This window comes from Acomys minous (genome assembly GCF_964271855.1).
Source record: "Acomys minous genome assembly, chromosome: 14".
NCBI lineage: Eukaryota > Metazoa > Chordata > Mammalia > Rodentia > Muridae > Acomys > Acomys minous.
In genome coordinates this window covers 64,559,617-64,578,079 of record NC_140496.1, presented here as the reverse complement: position 1 = coordinate 64,578,079, position 18,463 = coordinate 64,559,617, and the positions used below count along the sequence as shown (strand labels likewise).

The following is an 18,463-nucleotide window of genomic DNA, read 5'->3' as shown; positions in this document are numbered from 1 at the left end:
TGAAGCAACCCATCACTTGGATGTGAATTGATGTGGCCCAATCCTGGCTCCTAGCCCAAGTTTAAGGCCAGTGCTTTGATTAAGGAAACAACAGTTCCAGGTGTTTTTATTTCCTTTTATTTTCTACATCCATCTGCCTCTACCACATGAAGGTGAACATCCTTCTGTGGATACTCAAAAGGAGCCAGAACAATGGCATAAATGTAACCTTTTATTTGAGATTTTCTTAATATATGCAAAACTGCCTCCCAATTGCTTGGTTCCCCTTGGAGGGGAAGATAGCGTTGCCCTTGTTCTGTTTAGACACTGAAATCCTAAATCGATCCTTATGAAAATTCCGGGATTGTTTCTCATTAGCTACATTCTTCCTGGAAGGTCAGGCTAAGGAATTGTAAATAAACGTTAAGATCCGGTGTTCCTCGCCCATGAGTGATATTTTAAAGGAAGGCTTGTATTGTGGAAACCAGGATCTTTGACTAAGTTCTAGCACTACAGGCTAAATCCTGTGATTCTGGGAAGCTTAAGGAGTATTTTTTCCTTCTTTATCAGTTTGATAGATGTGATTGAAAAGCTGCTTAACCTCTCCATACCTAAGTTTTTATTGGAAAATTGTGAGGAATGACTCTGTAGTTAGCTTTACTGAACTGAGTGAGCTAGTTTCTTAAGCCTAGATCCACCTTAGAACACACATACTAGACAATATTTTATATTTTATATTAAATTATAATATCTAATTATTTAAATGATATACAATATATAATAAATTATAATATATTCAACATTGCTCTTGCTCTATTTGGCCATTGAAATCCTAAATTGAGCCTTATGAAAATTCTGGGTTTAGAAGCCTGTTATACACACACACACACACACACACACACACACACACACACACACACACAAACATCTGTGTGTATGTATTATATATACATGTCTATTACATAGTTACATTATAAAGATGCCTCTATCACCAAGGTTAGGGTGTAATGAGAGGAGAGAAGCAGAGTGGGGGGGTGATATCTGTAGTGTGGCTGTGTTCGGATGACCTGAGATAGCACTGCCAGCTTGATTTTTTTGTTTGTGAAAGTATGTGAATTCTCTAACAAGTGCCCCATGTGGACCACGTTACCACTTCATGAGGAGTCTTATGAACTCATTCTTGGCATAAAGCAGAAATGGGTATTGTTAGACTTTGGAGGAAGTTCTAACACCTTGATTAATCATGCACAATGATGTATAGTCATCAAACATTTGTTGAAAGACTGCCACATGGCAGAGAGAGGGACCACACTGAGGACAGGGCCAGAGGCAGTGCCACTTACATCCAGGGGCCTTTCCAAATGACTAAGAGAAGGATGCAAAGCGACAGGCTCTTATCTCCCAGTGAGATTGTGCTCAGGAAGCTGTAAGGGACTCACAAGACAGGTGCCAACTCAGTGATGGGGACAGCAGGTGGCCATGTGGTACTCTAATGCTAAATCTAGAAAGTAGAGTAGGGGTCATCCAAGTACAGGTGAATGGAGGAGCAGGAAGAGGGGGTACCCCAGAAGGAGTACCTCCTACATGAGAGAGGTAGCCACTTAGGGGCAACTGAGGTGTAGTAGGTATTGCTGGGCCTAGGTCGGGGTAGGAGGAGGGGTCCATGGAATCTAGAGACATTCTAGAGAGCAGAAGGTTGGTTCCAGGGCCATCAGTCTGGTCTCTAGTATCTGCCAAATACAGCTTCAAGCAGTGCCTTCACCAAAGGAAGGGAAGAGAAGAAAGCCCCAGTGCCTGGGACGAGGAGGCGCACCCAAGACCAACACCCAGCAGGCACACATTCAGTTGGCAGAGAAATAACACAGATAAGACCAGTGAGAACAGAGAGCCAGAAAACCCAGTCCCAATGGAAGCCTTGAAGCGGAGAGAGGAGGAGAAAGGCAGAGAGTGTGATGTGGGCTCGGCAGGGCCTTCTGTGCAGCTTTCTGCAGCGGGATTTTGGCTCTTACAGAGAGTGCTGGCTAGGGCACCTCTTGAACTCATTTCAGCAGGAAATCCATTGGTTCCAGAGTGCGGCTTCCAGATTTGTTATTTTACAGGGCTAATAAGTATGTAATTATCACATTTGGGGCCCTTGGAAAGAAATGCAAACACACCCCCACCCCGAACACCCTGAGAAATGTGAGTGGACCTACCCAAGAGTTCTTGAAGGGACTTGTCACCGTGTTTCAGGTACACCCAGCCCAGGCCAGGGTCTGCCAGGAATGGAGGGAGAGAGAGAGAGAGCTGGGGCTGGGCCTGAACTTTAAAAGGAAAGGGGTGGGGTGGGGTATGGGAGGGGGAGCATAGGGGAGCAAGTAGAAAAGGCTCTGCCCAGCTGCTTGCTTAGTGCCTCTGGAAGGTTTGGCAAGGAGAGGAAATGAATGGTGACACTATCCATATCCATTGTTTACAGAATACCTGCCATGTGTCAGTTAAGGGGAATCTTTACGACTGCAGTAAACTTGGTGCTCGCATCCTCATCTCGCCAATGGAGAAAATGACTTAGAGCTGTCTCATCAGTTATCTATTGCAGCGTAGCAAAGCATCTCAAAGCGTACCGACCGTGAGTCAGTTCCTGGGGGAGGGCGGGGGGGCACTGTGGGCACTGTGGGCACTGTGGCATCCATGAATGGTTTGAATGGTTGTGGTTCTGGTTGGGGAATCACTCAGGACCCCAAACTCAGATCAAGTTTGACTGGGGCTAGGAGATTTGTTTCCAAGTGGCTTGGCACATGGCTGATAAATTGGTATTGGCTCACCCTGTGGCTGGTCGAATGTTCCCCCCCAAGCACAACCAGGTGGCTGGCTCTGACTGAGAGACCATTGTGGTAGCTGCAGTGCAATTTATGACCTGGGAATTATCTCATAAGTACTGATTTTCTCGTCTTTTTTTTTGGGGGGGGGAGGGAAGGGCGGTGTGCGTGCGTGCGTGTGTGTGTGTGTGTGTGTGTGTGTGTGTGTGCGCATGCGTGTGCGCATGTGTATTTTGAGACAAGGTTTCCTGTAGCCAAAACTGGTCTTGGACTCTTTATTCTCTTACATCTACCTCACAACTGCTGGGCTGGGCATGCACCGCCATTCACAGCTCAACACACCACTGCTTCTCCTGCAGTCTACTGGCTACCAGTCCCAACTTAGTGTAAAGAAGGATTCCCTGAGGCAGTGCTCCTTGGAAGTCACTTCAGAGGCTGGTTACAATTCAGAACACTGCTTGTATCCTACCACTGCTCTCCACGCTACCCGGGTACCCTCAGGTCAGGTGCTGGCCCTATGTGTCGAGTCAGAGGAATGACTGTATTGATGTGTTAAGATGTGGAAAGAACATAAGGATGCTTGGCAGGCGAGTGTCAAAGTCCACCGGATGATAACTGTCCGCCTCTGAGAAAGCCTAAGAAGTTCCAACAAATGGGGGTGGGGTGGGGGAGTATGTTCTGGTTTTCTCTCTGCACTTGTGCCTGTTTGTCATGGCAAGCAAGCTCCCTGGCTTCAAACTAGATAGAGATTGGTAGTCTTTAGTACTGGGAATATAGGAGTGCCACCCTCTTCTGCCCAAGCTCTCCCTCGGTCTCTTAGTCCATGCACACAGAGGAACATGCTCAGCTCTGTGCTTTACAGGGGAGATGAACGAGAAGCACGCTGGGCTTCACACGTGCACTGCTGTGAACTGGGGGAGGCAGGCCAAGGCGTGGCAGTAAGCTCGCACTGTCCCCAGCATCCAGTGATGTCAGAATCAGTCAGCTCATAGGCACAGGGGCTACTCTGGCATTCAGTGCAACAGACAGAATGATGGGACTAAAAATACACCCTCGTGCCACAGCCTGGCTTAATCCTTCTTACTAGGAGTTTTTGTTGTTGTTGTTGTTTTTCTGGATAGACAAGATACAGACTTATGAATGATTCCCTAGAAACATAGGATGTTGACTAAATGTAAACATTTGCCCTTGATGAGAAGCAGATAGAGGCAGGAGGAGCCTGTTAGATGCCCAGGTGACTTACTAGGTGGTCACGAGATATCCCTGGACTCCCAGATGTGCAACTTAGGCAAGGGAACTCACACACACAGGGTCACACAGAGAATCCTCACTCCAGAGAATCCTCGGAGGTTTTGGTGTTTCAGCCTGAGAAAACATGAAGGGCTTTTTTTTTCCCCCTTCTTCAAGAAACCACACAAGAGGGCTGGAGAGATGGCTCAGTGGTTAAGAGCACTGACTGCTCTTCCAGAGGTCCTGAGTTCAATTCCCAGCAACCACATGGTGGCTCACAACCATCTATAATGAGATCCGGTGCCCTCTTCCGGAGTTCAGGTGTACATGCAGGCAGAATACTGAATACATAATAAATTACAAAAACAAAAAAACAAAAAAACACACACACAAGAGTGGTTTCTGATATCACGTGTGAAAGGACATGCAGGGTGCACAGGGCCTCTCACAGAAGGTTTACCAAAGGAGAAGAAGAGATGGCAGTTAGGATGGGCAGCACAAGAAGAAAACCTGTTCTGTTTTAGACACTAGGGAACCACTGCAGGGTACTGAGATGCAATGGGCCTGGTCCCCTGTTAGCATTTGGTAGGCTTATTACTGCTATTCTTGTTCGTTAGTAGGTAGGTGAAATATGTGCCTTGGGAAGATGATTTTGGAAGCTTGTCCAGAATAATGAGTATAAAGAGGAGACCTACTGCTTACTGAACGTGACTTAAATGCGACATCCCTTCCGCGCTTTACTTTTATTTAATTCCCGCCTCCTCGGGACGTAGTTCTCTCATTTGACAAAACAAGGCACAGAGAACGTAACTTTCCTAAGGGCATAAGCAACGTGAGCAACACTCAGCAGGCAAAAGATCCGTCCAGGAAGGCGACGAGCAGGCCTGCACTGGGATATGGCTGAGGAAATGGACAGAGATGACTAGAAAAAAAGAGATATTCATTGGAAGAAACGACAAGGCTCATTTCCAGATTGGAGTAAGGTAGGGGTGTGTGTGTGTGTGTGTGTGTGTGTGTGTGTGTGTGTGTGTGTGTGTGTTAGGGAAGTGTATATTTGATCCAAAGCCCAGAGAATAGGAGCCATGGAGCCCCTCCGGCATTAAAGTAGGAATAGTGGGGTTTTCTAGGATAGAGCATAGGACTGACTAGGTCTTTAGGGGATATTTTGAACTTGGCGTCCAGATTCATGCAGGATTCCTGTCCCCACTATGCACTGAAAACATCAAAGCCAAGGTGACTCGCTGAACTTTAGAGGTCCCCTTAAGGGGGAAGAGGACAGTTTAGAGCAGCCTTACCAGGCTTAGGCTCAGTGCCACACAGCTACTGATGGGTTTAGCCCCTGGGGTAGACATGATTTCCTCAATACAAGCAGGATGGTAAAGGAGGAGGCCAAGGTCTGGGAGAGGCCAGGCCTGTGGCTGTTTTGAGTTTCTTGGTGGTGACTATGAAACACACATTCCCTTTAAAGGGGTGCAGAAAGCCCAAGTCTCGCCCACATGGGATGGGGCTCTCTCCACAGAGATGCCCACATTTTAGACTGAGGTGGTGGTGATGATTTTAGGAGCAGCTCCTGCTATTGGGATGGGCGCTGTGCCAGGCTCATTTCGATGTGGGGGTATACAGGGAGGCCAGTCTGCCATGGTGCATGGGGCTCTCTAGTGGGTGAGAACATAGTGTGTGCATGTGTGGCATATGTGTTTGTGTGACCTTATTCAGGAGAGGTCTTGAAGCCCTGCATCTGCTTTGGGGCTCCTTAGCAGCAAGAAACATGCAAACCCTGGATTTTGCAGGCTGCTCACAGGGAAGGGATTCTTGCACAGAGCCCAGGACGTCTGGGGGGAAAAGCGGATCTGTAGGCACATTCACACCAGATCCATGGGACAAAGAGACCGGATATTTTGCCCGTTTGATAAACTTCATAAAACAGTGGAGCTGAGTGGTTTTGCTGCTGTCTGAATGGAAGTATCCTAAGAACCCATGCCAAGAAGATAAATAAGGCCGGGGCTCCAGGAGAGGAGCTGAAACAAATGTGCAGTGAGAGGTACATCAAAGTAAAACTAGTTCTCTTGACTGGTCCTCCGTGTGTGGTGAAGTGTGTGTGTATGTGAGCATGTGCGCATACAGGCTTGTGTGTGTGTGTGTGTGTGTACGTTGGGGTGTGTTTGGCAGATACTAGGCCACATTGAGGGGCCCAGAGATGTATCCTGGGCTGTTGCCAAAGCCATCTGAGGCCCTCAGTCTATACACCAAGCCTGCCTGGAACTGAGCTAGGACTTGGCCCAGTTCTGCAATGGCACAAGGGCAAGCCAGCACTGGCCACTCGTTATTGGAGCTGAGAAGCAACTCACCTGGAGAGTGTGCACTCCATGGCCAGGAATCCCTTAGTGGGCAGGGCAGTCAGCCCCTGTTGTTTTGCTTAGAACTTCCTTTTGCCTGGGTGACAGACCGTCAAGCCTGGGCGTGAGACATCAGTCAGTCTGCCTATCAAGTTCTCCAGGGACTTTTTAGAGAAATATAGGGACACAGGGGAGGACAGAATGTGAGGCCTGGATATGTCTCTGATGCCATCTGACGCAAAGGCTCTCAAAATATAGTCCTCAAGGCAGCAACAAAAGCACCAGGGACCCTCCATGTTAGAAATAAGGCGATCCCTCAGGCCTTACCCTAGACTATGTAAAAATTCCTTGCTGTAGCATATTCTCGGGCCCCTGCTCCCCAGGTGATTCTGTTGCCTTCTGCAGTTCTGAGAGCCACGGATCTCAGATCTCCTCTGTCCTCTTCACTTAGAAACTCAGCAGTTGGAGGCCTGGAAGGGCACTTTGGCCAACAGCACATAGCTAATTAGATTACTGACACTCCTCCACCCCACCCTGTATGGTCTCAGCTTTTTATTTTGCAAATTATGTGAGGAGGGATCTTTTTTTGGGTTTTGGTTTGTTTGTTTGTTTTTTCCTTAGAGGTAGTTGTGTGTCTATGTTTTCCATTTCTTAATAAGCTATTAGGTCAGTTGAATCACTAGTGCCCAAACTGTGTGCTCCCTCCACCTCATGGTGCTGGGGAACACAGTTCAGGGCCTCTTAAGGCAAGCACTCCAATGCAGAGCTACACATCCAGCTAGAGTTCAGGCTTTCCCTAGCTAGTCCCTAAGGCATCAATACAGTTCTCTCATCGTCTACTGGCCAGATACCCTCTATAACTAGTCCACAAGCCCCAAGGTCGCACACTGCAGATGTTTTGGGGAATAGTTCCTCCCTCAGTCTCTCTGGCCAAAGCAAGGGCGAGGGCTGGCAGGACTTAGTTTCACCCACTGGCCCCTGCTGCCTTCCTGAGGAGAACAACTTCTGTTTCCGGCTCTCACAAGTGGGCCCAGTATGTTTCCAATATCACACCAGTGTTTTCTTCAACAGAGTAACTCTGTAACGCAGCAGATTTGTTCTCTGTGTGGAAACATGTGGGCTCTTGTCAGAGGCCCTGAGAACGAGTCAAGTGAGCATGAGTGGGTCGCCCTTCACATCTGGCTTCCCTAGCTGAGCTCAGAAGGGCAGTTTCCTAGAGCCTGCACTGTAAGGCATGAGGGGCCCTCTGAGACTTTTGGGTGAGCAACTCCTTTCAAAGGGTAGAACCACTAGAGACAGTGGGTTTTTTTTGTTTTGTTTTGTTTTTTTTTTAATCCACCCAGATTCTTAGAGAATTCATATAAAAATTCTCTTTACCTTGAATTTCCTAGCAAAGCGGGAAGGAACCAGTTTTCTTTGTTCAGTAAACTTGCTGGAGGATTTGTAAATGCTCTTAAAAAGATAGAAATGCGGGTCTTTCCTGCTCTAAAGGTTTAAGTGGAGATGCATGGCATGGGATTGAGAGGAGGGAACCCAGTGTGGAACAGAGTTCCCAGCCTCCTTGTCAGGGTTCGCCTTCCTGGGAATTTTTGTTTGTTTGATTTTTGCACCCCCCCCCCAAATCCAGGGCTTTCTAAGAAAGGCATTCTCACCTTAGGAAGCTGTAATGCCGAGGGGGGCTCACCAACATCCAAAGTCCGTATTTTGTAGCTAAGTAATTACTATCGATTTCAAGTTTCATTTTTGTGGGTTTCACAAAGCCCTAGAGATCAGCAGCATCTCCCTGGAACGTTGCAAAAGCAGGTTTAGAAATCTCAGAGGAAGAGGACTCTGGCCAGGGGATGACAGACAAAGGACACAGAGGACAACGAAGGAGGAACGCGGCCTTTGGTTTCCACCTCCCGGACTGGATTCCCAAGTCTCTGGTTGGTGATGAAGCAAGCATTGGTTTCTCTTCCTCAGAAGGGAGATTGCAAAGAGACAAAAGTCTGCAACCAGGCAGCGCACAAAGTCTCTCTGGGCCTCCCAACTCAGACAAGGACAGGCCTATGTCTCCAAGAAGATTCACTCTTCCCCAAACTTGCTTCTTTCCAAGTGTACTGGGCTCCAGGGAAGGCCCTGTTTATGGTTTCAAAGTCGGCTGTTTTGATTCTGGCCCCTAAAACCTTGCCTCCTGCCCCGGAAGATTTATTTTATTAAGTGGTCAACACCTGAAAGTAATTGAGTCTTGGCGTGGGTGCGGGGGCGGGGGGCTGCAGAGTGAAGGTTGCGCAGAGGCAGCTCCTAGCATTTGGGGAACCTCCCGGTGCCCAAGTCTCTCCACTGCACCTCAACCTTGTGCCGCCCAGGACCTGATATTGAGGAGGAGGCAACGGCAATATGTGGGGGAAGGAGATGTATGTGGGAAAAGTGGGAGCTCAGTGTGGATGTGGAGAACAGGCTGCTCCCCCACCCCACCCCACCCCCGCGTAGCCGCTCGCGCACACCGCGGGAAGGTCCGGTTGCCCGGTTCCGTTTCTTGTATCCCAGCGGGCCAGCAGGGGTGGATCCGCACAGGCACAGCTCACCTCCAGAGTGGGAATAAGCGAGAGATTGAAATAGATAAAAAAGCATTTAAAGTTTAATGTCAACTTCAAGTCTCTATAAAAATCAGATCAAAGGGAACACGCGCTTGGCTTTCTCCACGATCGCCAGGGGCCTCCGGAGCGCTCCCCGAGTCCAGCCCGCGCGCGCGTGCCGGGCGCGCTCTTCTTTCCAGCCGGGGCGAAGACTCCAACGAGGGCCTCGGCCTGGGGCCTGAGTCAGGCGACTGCGACCGGGACGGCGCTGGATGCCCTCGGACCTCCGGGCGGGTGGCCTGAAGCTGAGGCAGAGGTGAAACGCGCGAGCCGGGAGCACGACAAGCAAGAGTCCTCCACTAACCCAGGATCCGAAAGACCCTCGAGAGGCGGGTGCGTGACTCCCGCACCGGTCCCCTCTGTCACTCAGCGCAGTCCGCTCTCTCGTTCTGGTCACGGTCAGCAGTAGGGCTCCGGCAGCGAAGCTCTCGGTTCCGTCGGTTGTCCGTGTTGGCAACGTGGGTTCCTGTGCCTTCCAGGGACTTTTGGGGCCCAGGCTGTATGTGCGCTTTCGGTTTTTCTCTTCTCTCCTCATTATACTCTTCGATAAACGGGTGTGTGTGTGTGTGTGTGTGTGTGTGTGTGTGTGTGTGTGTGTGTGTGTGTGTGTGTGTGTGTGTGTGTGTGTTCCCTTTTGTCTTTTGGAAACTCTTCTGAAAAATTTCTAAGGTGATGACAAGATGGAGATGATGTGTGCAGTCATAGGGAAACTAGGCTCCTTACAAACAGACAAGCAAAAAACCATGCGGAGCCTTCAAGGTTATGGTGAGGAGAACCGTGAATGGAGAGATGCATATTTTGGGAATAAATATGGAGAATTTTATTAGTAGTAAAAATTATAGTCTCTTACTCTCGCCTCACATAAAAAAGAATTATAAATCGTGGACTTCTTTGCCTGTATCGGATTTATGCACTGTAGCATTCCACCCCCCACCCCACCCCACCCCCCACCCCCGACATAAAATTCCATGCCTGCAAAGCTTTGCTTATAGGTGAAACCACATGTGTTTTGTGTGTGCCTGTGTGTGCTGGCACAGTAAACTAGTGGCAGCGGACAGCTCTTTGCGCACTGGGAGACGTGTCCTTACCGTGCACACGGAGGAGGGTCATGTATGTTTGGACAACTGTAGAAAGTACCCTGGACTCACAGCAGTAAATAAACCAGCTCAAAGACCTTCACCTCTAGCCAGAAACTACAGGAAATCCATGAGCAGAAAAGGGGGCTAAAAAAAATTAAAAAATAAAAATAAAAGCAAGGCTAAGGAGAAAAGGTTATGAGGGGGGGAGGGCGTAGAGGAAGAAAGAAAGAGCACTGAAAGACACAAAAGGAACGGAAGGGCACACACAAAGATCCTGAAGGGGAAAAGGAAATGGAATCTTTAGAAGAAGAAACAGGGATGGAAGGAGAAGAGATCAGTGGGAAGAAAAAGAGAAGGCACAAGTGCAGATGAAATACATCGGGAGGTTTGCAAAGACAAAAGGCTTTTGCTTGAACTGGGGCTCTGGTGGGGTGGGGGGAAGACAGAAGCCTGGGTAGCCGAGCCTCCCCAGGGCCAGCCACTTCTCAGGTTTCCCCAGTGTAAGGGAAGCCCCGGGACGACTTTGTGGGCGCAGTCTGCTTTATACCCGGATCTGATGATGCCGTTCATTTGGTTTTTTAAACAGTAGGTTTGCAGTCTCCTGGGCTGAGACAGGGGTCTGCTAGCCATCCTCAGAACCTGCAGATTGGATTGAATTTCGGCCACTTTGATGGTTCTGTAATCGGCTCCCAGTTTTCCAATTTCCAGTCCCCTCCGCCGGGGCTTGGGCTTGAAAGGGACTTTAAAGACTTTCCTTTGATAATGGCTCACGGTTACATATTTCCATAACAATTTTCTCTACCAGATCTGAATGTCTGATGTAGTCCCAGATGTTCTGTGGGTGGGGTGGGGGGCTGTGAAGGGGGGGGGACGACGGGAGGGAAGCAGTCCCCTCTGTCCCAGACTGCCAGACACTTGAAACAGGGTGAACAGGGCTGAGGCAAACTCAGTGCTACAGGGCCCCTCCCTCCAGCATGTCCTCGGCCAAGCTTACCGGCATGTCTAAGGACACCTCCTCTGCTTGTGGCTCTGGCACCACTAGGTCCAAGATAGTAGTTTTCCACCAAAACTCACCTATCCTGAATCCTCATCCATGCTCTTTGCTTAGTGACAGTTGTGGAGCCGATCAACTTAATGTCATAGGAGGTCAAATTGGTTCCAGGTGTCACTCCTGGAACATAGGGCCAGGCCCTTCTGTAGCTCTTGCATTTTGGGGGAACATCGGAGACTTTTTCTCCATTCTCCAGAAGTTATTGAATGTCATTGTGGAAAGCACTGAGAGGCGTAGCCAAGTCCGCCAACCTCCAGCTCTTGATGCTGGCGGCACCTACACTCTTGGGGGGGCGGCAGGGGAAGTGAGGCAAGTATGCAAGTATGCAAACAAGGCCGAGGGAGCATGGAGAATGCCGGAGAGAGGTGTCATAATGTGGATTCAGCGTTCAAAGGCAGCGTCTGGGAAAGCTTCTCAGGGCACATAGCATTTGTTCTGGGACCAGGAGGACACTCAGGGCCAGACTCTGAGCTAATGGAGGGGGGTGGACTTCAGGCCCAGTGTTACCACTGTCGATATGGGGGTGGAGATATCTTGGGGCCACAGAGACATTGTGTGTGTGCGTCTTAGATTCACAGCAGATCTGGTGGCGCTGGAATAAGTTCCTCTCATTGGTTCCATTTCACCCAACATTTTGTGTTTAACATAGCCTAGACCAGACCTGTGTTGTACACAGAGAGGACAGATCCCTGCTGCTTGAACACTGTGGGTATTATTCTGAATAATTCCAGAAGCTCTTTGGGGTTGCTTAGGCAGACAGAGGACAAGCTGATGGAGCTTCAGCTTCGTTTGGAAGAAGGCTGGCTGGGAGGCTTGGCTCAAAAATGAAGACAGAATTTCCCTGGTTCATAGGAGGTTTAGTGCTGTGCGGAACAGCTACGGAACTAATTGGCTAAATGCAAGAGTGAAATGTATCAGGAACCAAAGGCTATGAGTAAGCTATCACCCAGTTTTGGACACCTGAACTTCATTGAAAAACAAAACAAAACTCGCGTGCTGAAGCTAGAGAAATGCTTGCCTCAGTGGTTAAGATCACTTGTTGCTCTTGCAAAGGACCTGGGTTTGAATCCCAGAACCCACAACCACCTTTAACTCCACTTCTGGGGGATCCAATACCCTCTAGAGGCCTCTCTGGGCACTGGGCGCACATGTAGTGCACAGACATATGAGCAGGCAAAACCCTTGTACACATAACATAAGTACATCTAAGACAAAAACAAAGCAAATATCCTTTAGTGTCCCTTCTCTGCTTTCCCTGTCTACTTGGCTTGTAGATAGAGCATGCACTGGGCTCCATCCTGCCAGGTTCTATGGCCTGGCTCCCCACGTCCTGCTTTCTTCCAGTCCTTAGCTGGTTGGGAATGGCTGGCTGGGTTACAGCTGTTCCTAGAATACTCAGGAGCTCCCATCCTAATGATACTTGAAGACCAGGCCTCAAAGATGGAGGCGACCAGTCACCTGAGCTCAGAGAATGCTCACTTATTTGCCTGCTCTCCCTAAATACCATAGGTTGCAATGTAAAAAAAAAAAAAAAAAAAAAAAAAAAAAAAGCCAACTGCCACCAGGGGGCAGAACACAAATATAGGGACCTCTTCCCTATGCTTTATGGTCTTGGTCATTGTGGTGGAAAAAACAAAACAAAACAAACAAACAAACAAAAAACATCATATGCCTAGAGCAGCGGTTCTCAACCTGTGGGTCTCGACCCCCAAAGACCATTGGAAAACAGGTCTTTACATTATGATTAATAACAGTAGCAAAATCACAGTTATGAAGTAGCAACAAAAATAACTTTGGTGGGGGTGGGGGTTGGTGGTGAGGGTGGGTGGGGTTGGTGGTAGCTCAGCACAACATGAGGAACTGTATTAAAGGGTCCCAACATTAGGAAGATTGGGAACCACTGGCCTAGAGCCTACCCCCCCACACTCCCCATGAACTGTATCAAGAGGAGAAAGCAGAGCTCCGGCTTCCAGGAAGCTTATGGTCCACTGGTGGCTTTGATGCTGCAGATCTTAGGCGGGCAGAAGTGTTTCAGCTGTGCGCAGTTCTCCCAGCCTCTCTCCTACCCTTACCCCACCAGTAGGTTTTGGCATACTATAGCTACTCATCTTCTACTTACAGTCCCATGGGCTTCTTCAGGTGCAGGATCCTAGGCTGGGGTCCGTCTTCCCCAAAATGCCTTCACGTACACTGGCAGGGATGTTTTGGGCTCTTTGCAGATGGGACCCTTGAGGGACCAGGATGCTGGTGCCCAGGGCCAGCCAAGGTCTCCCAGGTAGGAGAAGCCAAGCCATTTCCTATCTCCCCACAATCCACCTATCCCAGATGCTGCTACCTTTCCCTTAACCAAGGCTGGGATCTGCTCACAGATCTGCATCTGTCCCCCGCTGCTCCCCAGCTTGAGATTGAGGGGTGCTGCTAAAGGATATACTAGATTCGTTCTTCTGAGGTGAGGAGAATGCCACCTGAAGACTCAAGGTGCCTGTGTGCTGGTGAGTACAGAGTAAGAGGCAGGGAGCACTGATGGATTGCTGAGGCATCCCCCTCTCCCTCCTGCCCTCGGTACCCAGGCCCTATGCCAAGACAAGTATCAAGCTCGTCCTTGTGCAGCTGTGAGGTCCTTGTGCTAGGGGGGCTGAGGAGTGAGGATTCCACTTGGGCTTTGAAGACTACTATATCATCGCCAAGTTCAGAGACAGGCAAGGATACGTCTATCATTTTCCTGGAGACCCTAAGTGCCTGGAAACGAGCCTGGCACACAGTAGGCATTACATGAATTCTACGGAATGCATACAGTGGGGGAGCAGAACAGAAGGAAGAAGGCATTTGAACAAAGGGGATGCGGGATAGAGCCAAGCACTCCTGTAGTCCCTTAGCCAGGCTGTGCCTCAGGTGACCGACTGACTGTCCCATATTTTGAACCTGAGAGTCCTGGTCTGGGAAGTCTCTCTGAGTCTGAGTAAACCAAGATAGTTTGTTACTCTTAACTGTCCTTCCCCCTTGGGAACAGGCTGTCCCTCCAGGACCTTCCCTCCCACCCACACCCCCCCCCCAACCCTCATGTTACCCCGTTCTCTTTCTTCTCTGCCAAGAAGGGTCTCCTCCAAGGTCCGCTGGGCTGAGCCTTGCCCCAGCCATGACCCCCCCTAGCCATGACCCCCCAGCCTGACCTTCAGGGCTGCCCACTTCCCTTTCACTCAGCCTCTCCTGATAAGAAGAGTAGAAACAGGTTTGCCCTCTCACCTCTGCATATCTCTCCGAGGAGCCTGCAGGTCCCCACATCCTGGGTCATAGCCTGAGAGGCCCTGTGCCTCCCCCAGGTTGTGAGGCAGAAGCTTTGGGGACTCAGGGTGTTGGGGGCGGAGCAGAGGAGACAGACAGCTCCTTATCTTGGCTTGAGAGGGCCCTAGTGCTTGCTCTGAAGACACAAGAGCTGGCTGGACAGAATGGCAAGCGGGCTGATCCCTCCTCGGGTCCTTGACTGACATTCTTGATGGAATTGGCCGGATGTTTCTCCTTCTTAAGAGACACAGCCTCCGGCAATACAGCTGTGCCTTCCTCTGCCTGGTTGCAGCTGGAGGTACTGAGAGCCCAGAACCCACACTTCCTACTTTTGGGATAACATCACAGGGGCCAAAGGTCTCCAGAGAAGGGATGTGGGGCTTTCAATGAGGTCCCAAGAGGGTCAGTATGACTCATATCTGATTACCTTCTGTGATGGTCCTCTGGAGTTCCGTTCATTGGGGTCTGAGGACACGACACTGGTGTGCTCATCTGACTGACTGGCAATGCTGGGTGGACCACCTAGATCTCAGAGCTCCCTTGGGGTCTGGCTGTCTGAAGACACTGTCCTCTAGAGTTAGAAGTGTGATCGGGTGTCACTTTTACTCCTAGGGCCCAGTGCAATCTTTGCTGATGTTCAGGGTCTCTCTCAATTTTGTATCAAGTAGGAAGACATCAGTAAGCTTTTGAATTTGTAGCCTTGAGGTGATAATAGAACAGAGAATTTTCCTGCTTTGGTGAACTCCCACTACAGGGGTTAATTGGCACCTGAAAGGGGGCATTATCCACTTGTGGTCTGCAAGAAATAGGGAAGGGGCAAAGTAAAGTGATGAGTCCCCCTAGACCCTGGAGAGGCTTGGCCTATTATAAGCTGTGTGAGCAAAGATGAGCCTAGGGCTATGTTTTGTTTCTGTGTCTTTTAGGGTCATGTTTTTTCAGACTTTAATCACTTGAGAAGAACCTCTGTGGTTTTGGTTGCATCTGAGTGTGCTTGTACTACTAACATTTTCCTTTAACCTCCTGTATGCACACATACACACGCATACGCAAATACACACAAATATCTCTGGGAGGAAATTTCATGTCCTTACTATAAATGGAACAGGAGTAGCACTTGCCATAAACAGAACAGCTATAAAAATAAACAGGATGACAACGTAGCAGTGTTACCATGCGGTGGCTAAAGTTGCCTGTACAGGGCTTTGAGTCTCAGGTTTGCTTTCTTTTCTTAACAGGAATGTTGGTGAGTGTTAGGGGTCCCAACCTCTATTTGCCACATTGTTGGGGACCCGATGCAGCTGCTGTTCCCGTGGACCGAGAACTGGAGGGACATGTACTCAAGGTGCCTTTTAAGACTATCTCAAGTCCCTCCTGAGAACTGGGTGGCCCCTGGCTGTGTCCAGTTGTCCTCCCCTGGCCACTGTCCCTCTCAGCTAACTCTGGGACATGTCTGCTTTGCTGTCAGTTCCCTCTTCACTGCAGCTGTGGCCTTTAGCATGTGGCGGAGACTGAGGGAGCCACTAGAAACAAGGTGCACTGTTTCAACCTTGTTGGGGCAACAGTACACTGGCCTTAGTGGAGCTGTGTGGCGTTTTCCCTGAGGATTCCAAGACAGCCGAAAGCTTTAGCACAGTCCTGTGTCCCAGCTGCTGTCTCTACCCCCTGACAACTCCCAAATGATCTTCTTTCATTTTCCCAGAGTCCTGGGCCTACATTCCTAAAAGTCTGGTGAGAGACCTAACAGACACCTCAAACACCACATACTCAAATAAGCAAAGTCTCGACTCTATCCTGCCCCAGTCTGCTACTGTCCCAACTCCTCACAACGGTTGTCACAAAAGCCCTCTTCCATTTCCTCACACACCAGGTCCAATACACTTGATGGCAGCTTCTGGATATATATATATATATACCCAGGAGCTGGGCTGCTGCAATGCTCTCTTTTTCTCCTCCACAAACTAAGGCCAGAGTGACTGTTCACAGCCTCTCATGACACTCAGAGCACATCAAAGCTCCTCATGCCACCAAAGCCTCGGCTTTACCAGCTTCTCCTACACCCTCCGCCCAGGCCCTGTGTGCTGGCACCACGTGGGCCTCTCTATTGCTCTCACACCCTCTCTGGATTCAGGGCCTTTGGCTTTGCTGTCCCATCTGCCCAGTGCACCCTCTGCCCTCTCCCTCACACGGCTCATGCGCCACTCTTTCGCTTTGTTCAGGCACCTTCTTAGGGAGGATTCCTGGACCACTCCACAACAGCCCCCCCCCACTGTGTTCTGACCCCCCCCCTCTGTTTTATTTTGCCTCACAGATCTTATTGCTATTGACATTGTTTGTCTGAGAGTCATTATTTCCCGTTCACTTTGAAGGGTAATTTCACCAGATACAGAATTCTGGGTATCTCGTGTCAATGCTCAGACACTCACTGTCCTCTGGAATGTGATGAAATCCTTATCTTTGTTCTTCTGTGAGCAGCGTTTGTGCTTTTTGGCATCGTTTATGATTTGTCCTTTGTCTTGATATTCTCTCTCTCTCTCTCTCTCCCTCTTCCTCTCTCTCCCTTTTTTCTTTCTTTCTTTTTTTTTCCGAGACAGAGTCTCTCTGTATAGCCTTGGCTGTCCTGGACTCACTTTGTAGACCAGGCTGGCCTCGAACTCACAGCAATCCACCTGCCTCTGCCTCCCGAGTGCTGGGATTAAAGGCGTGTGCCACCACGTCCGGCTTCTTTTTTTGTTTTTTGAGACAGGGTTTCTCTGTGTAACCTTGGCTATCCTGGACTCTCTTTGTAGACCAGCCTGGCTTCGAACTCACAGCGATCCGCCCTCCTCTGCCTCCCGAGTGCTGGGATTACAGGTGTGCGCCATCACGCCCGGCTCCTCTTGATTTTCCACAGACTCCACACTGGAAGTTTGGTGGGTTTTCTTTTCTTTTTTTTTAATTGTTGTTAGAGTTGTACTATCTATTTTATTTGCTTTCTTGTTTATTGTCTCTGTCATGAAACTAAATTCATAAGGACGGGGACTTTGTCTGCTTCCCACAAGCGGGAACATTCTTGGAAGCTAACGGCATGTAATAAAGATCTGCTCCATCATGCATGAATTCTCAAATACAGAGCTTCTGGATGGTAAGTCTGTTGTATAAGAAAGCTGTGCTGGGGCTGGAGAGACAGATGGCTCAGCAGTTAAGGAAGCATATTCTCTGATCTGAGTTTGGTTCCCAGCACCCACGCCGCCAGGCAGCTCACAACTGCTTGTTAACTACAGCCCCAGGAGATCTGAGAGGCACCCTCCCCAACCAGCACTTACTATCACACAGATACACATGTACATAATTAAGAAAATAGGCTGGGCACGGTGATGCATGCCTCTGATCCCAGCTTTCAGGAGGCAGAGGCAGGTGGATCTCTGTTAGTTGAGGATACCCTGGTCTACATAGTTAAGTTCCAGGACATCCAGGGCTACGTGCAGAAGGAGGGGAGGTGGGCAAGAGGAGAGAAAAGGTTTAAAGAAGGAAAAGAAGCACTGCCATGCAATGTAATTAATACTATAAAACCAGGTTTCAGTTTTGTATGTTCGAAGCTGGTTGCTTTGTGTTTGTATGGCGTGGTCTGCTGGACTGGGCTGGAGTCATAGCCGCAGCAGTGACTAGCCATTTACTGGGTAGCTGCTATAGCCACGTGCTGTTTCTCGCAGGCATTGAGTGTATGATCTCACTCTTTAGAGCTGAGGAAAAGGAGGCACCAAGGGAGCAAGGTGCTTGTTCGCAGTCACCCAGTATGAAGATGGCGAGCCGGAATGGGAAATGCACTCTGTCTCGTTTCTGCTTCTGTGTACACCTCATCCAGGAGTGACCAAGGTACAGAGGCCCTGAGCACACGCTGAGCCTGCTCTCCCGGTGGATCCTTGCAGCCCTGGAGCTGCAGCCTGACCTGTGCACTGCGGGTATCTTCAGGATTCTTCCAGTGTGGCCGTGGCTTAACCTCTATCACCGCAACACCTCTCCTCTTCCTCTTCCCCCTCCTCTTTTTTTTTTTTTAAAGGTGCTTAAATGCTGTTCTTTCAGTTGATGCTTAATGGCATTTCTTGAGTAAATTAAA

At 49.3% G+C, this 18,463-nt stretch overlaps 1 long non-coding RNA gene across 3 annotated transcripts in view; it reads left to right on the top strand.

Annotated features, from left to right (window-relative positions):
- Positions 1 to 18,463, top strand: part of LOC311582910 — a 24,015-nt gene extending 5,552 nt beyond the window's left edge. For 2 of the 3 annotated variants that reach the window (XR_014774306.1, XR_014774308.1), the window contains exons 2-4: positions 15,606 to 15,712; positions 17,381 to 17,491; positions 18,060 to 18,463. This is a non-coding gene — a long non-coding RNA (uncharacterized lncRNA). The remainder of the gene's footprint in view (positions 1 to 15,605; positions 15,713 to 17,380; positions 17,492 to 18,059) is intronic. The other variant, XR_014774307.1, reaches the window with a different exon arrangement.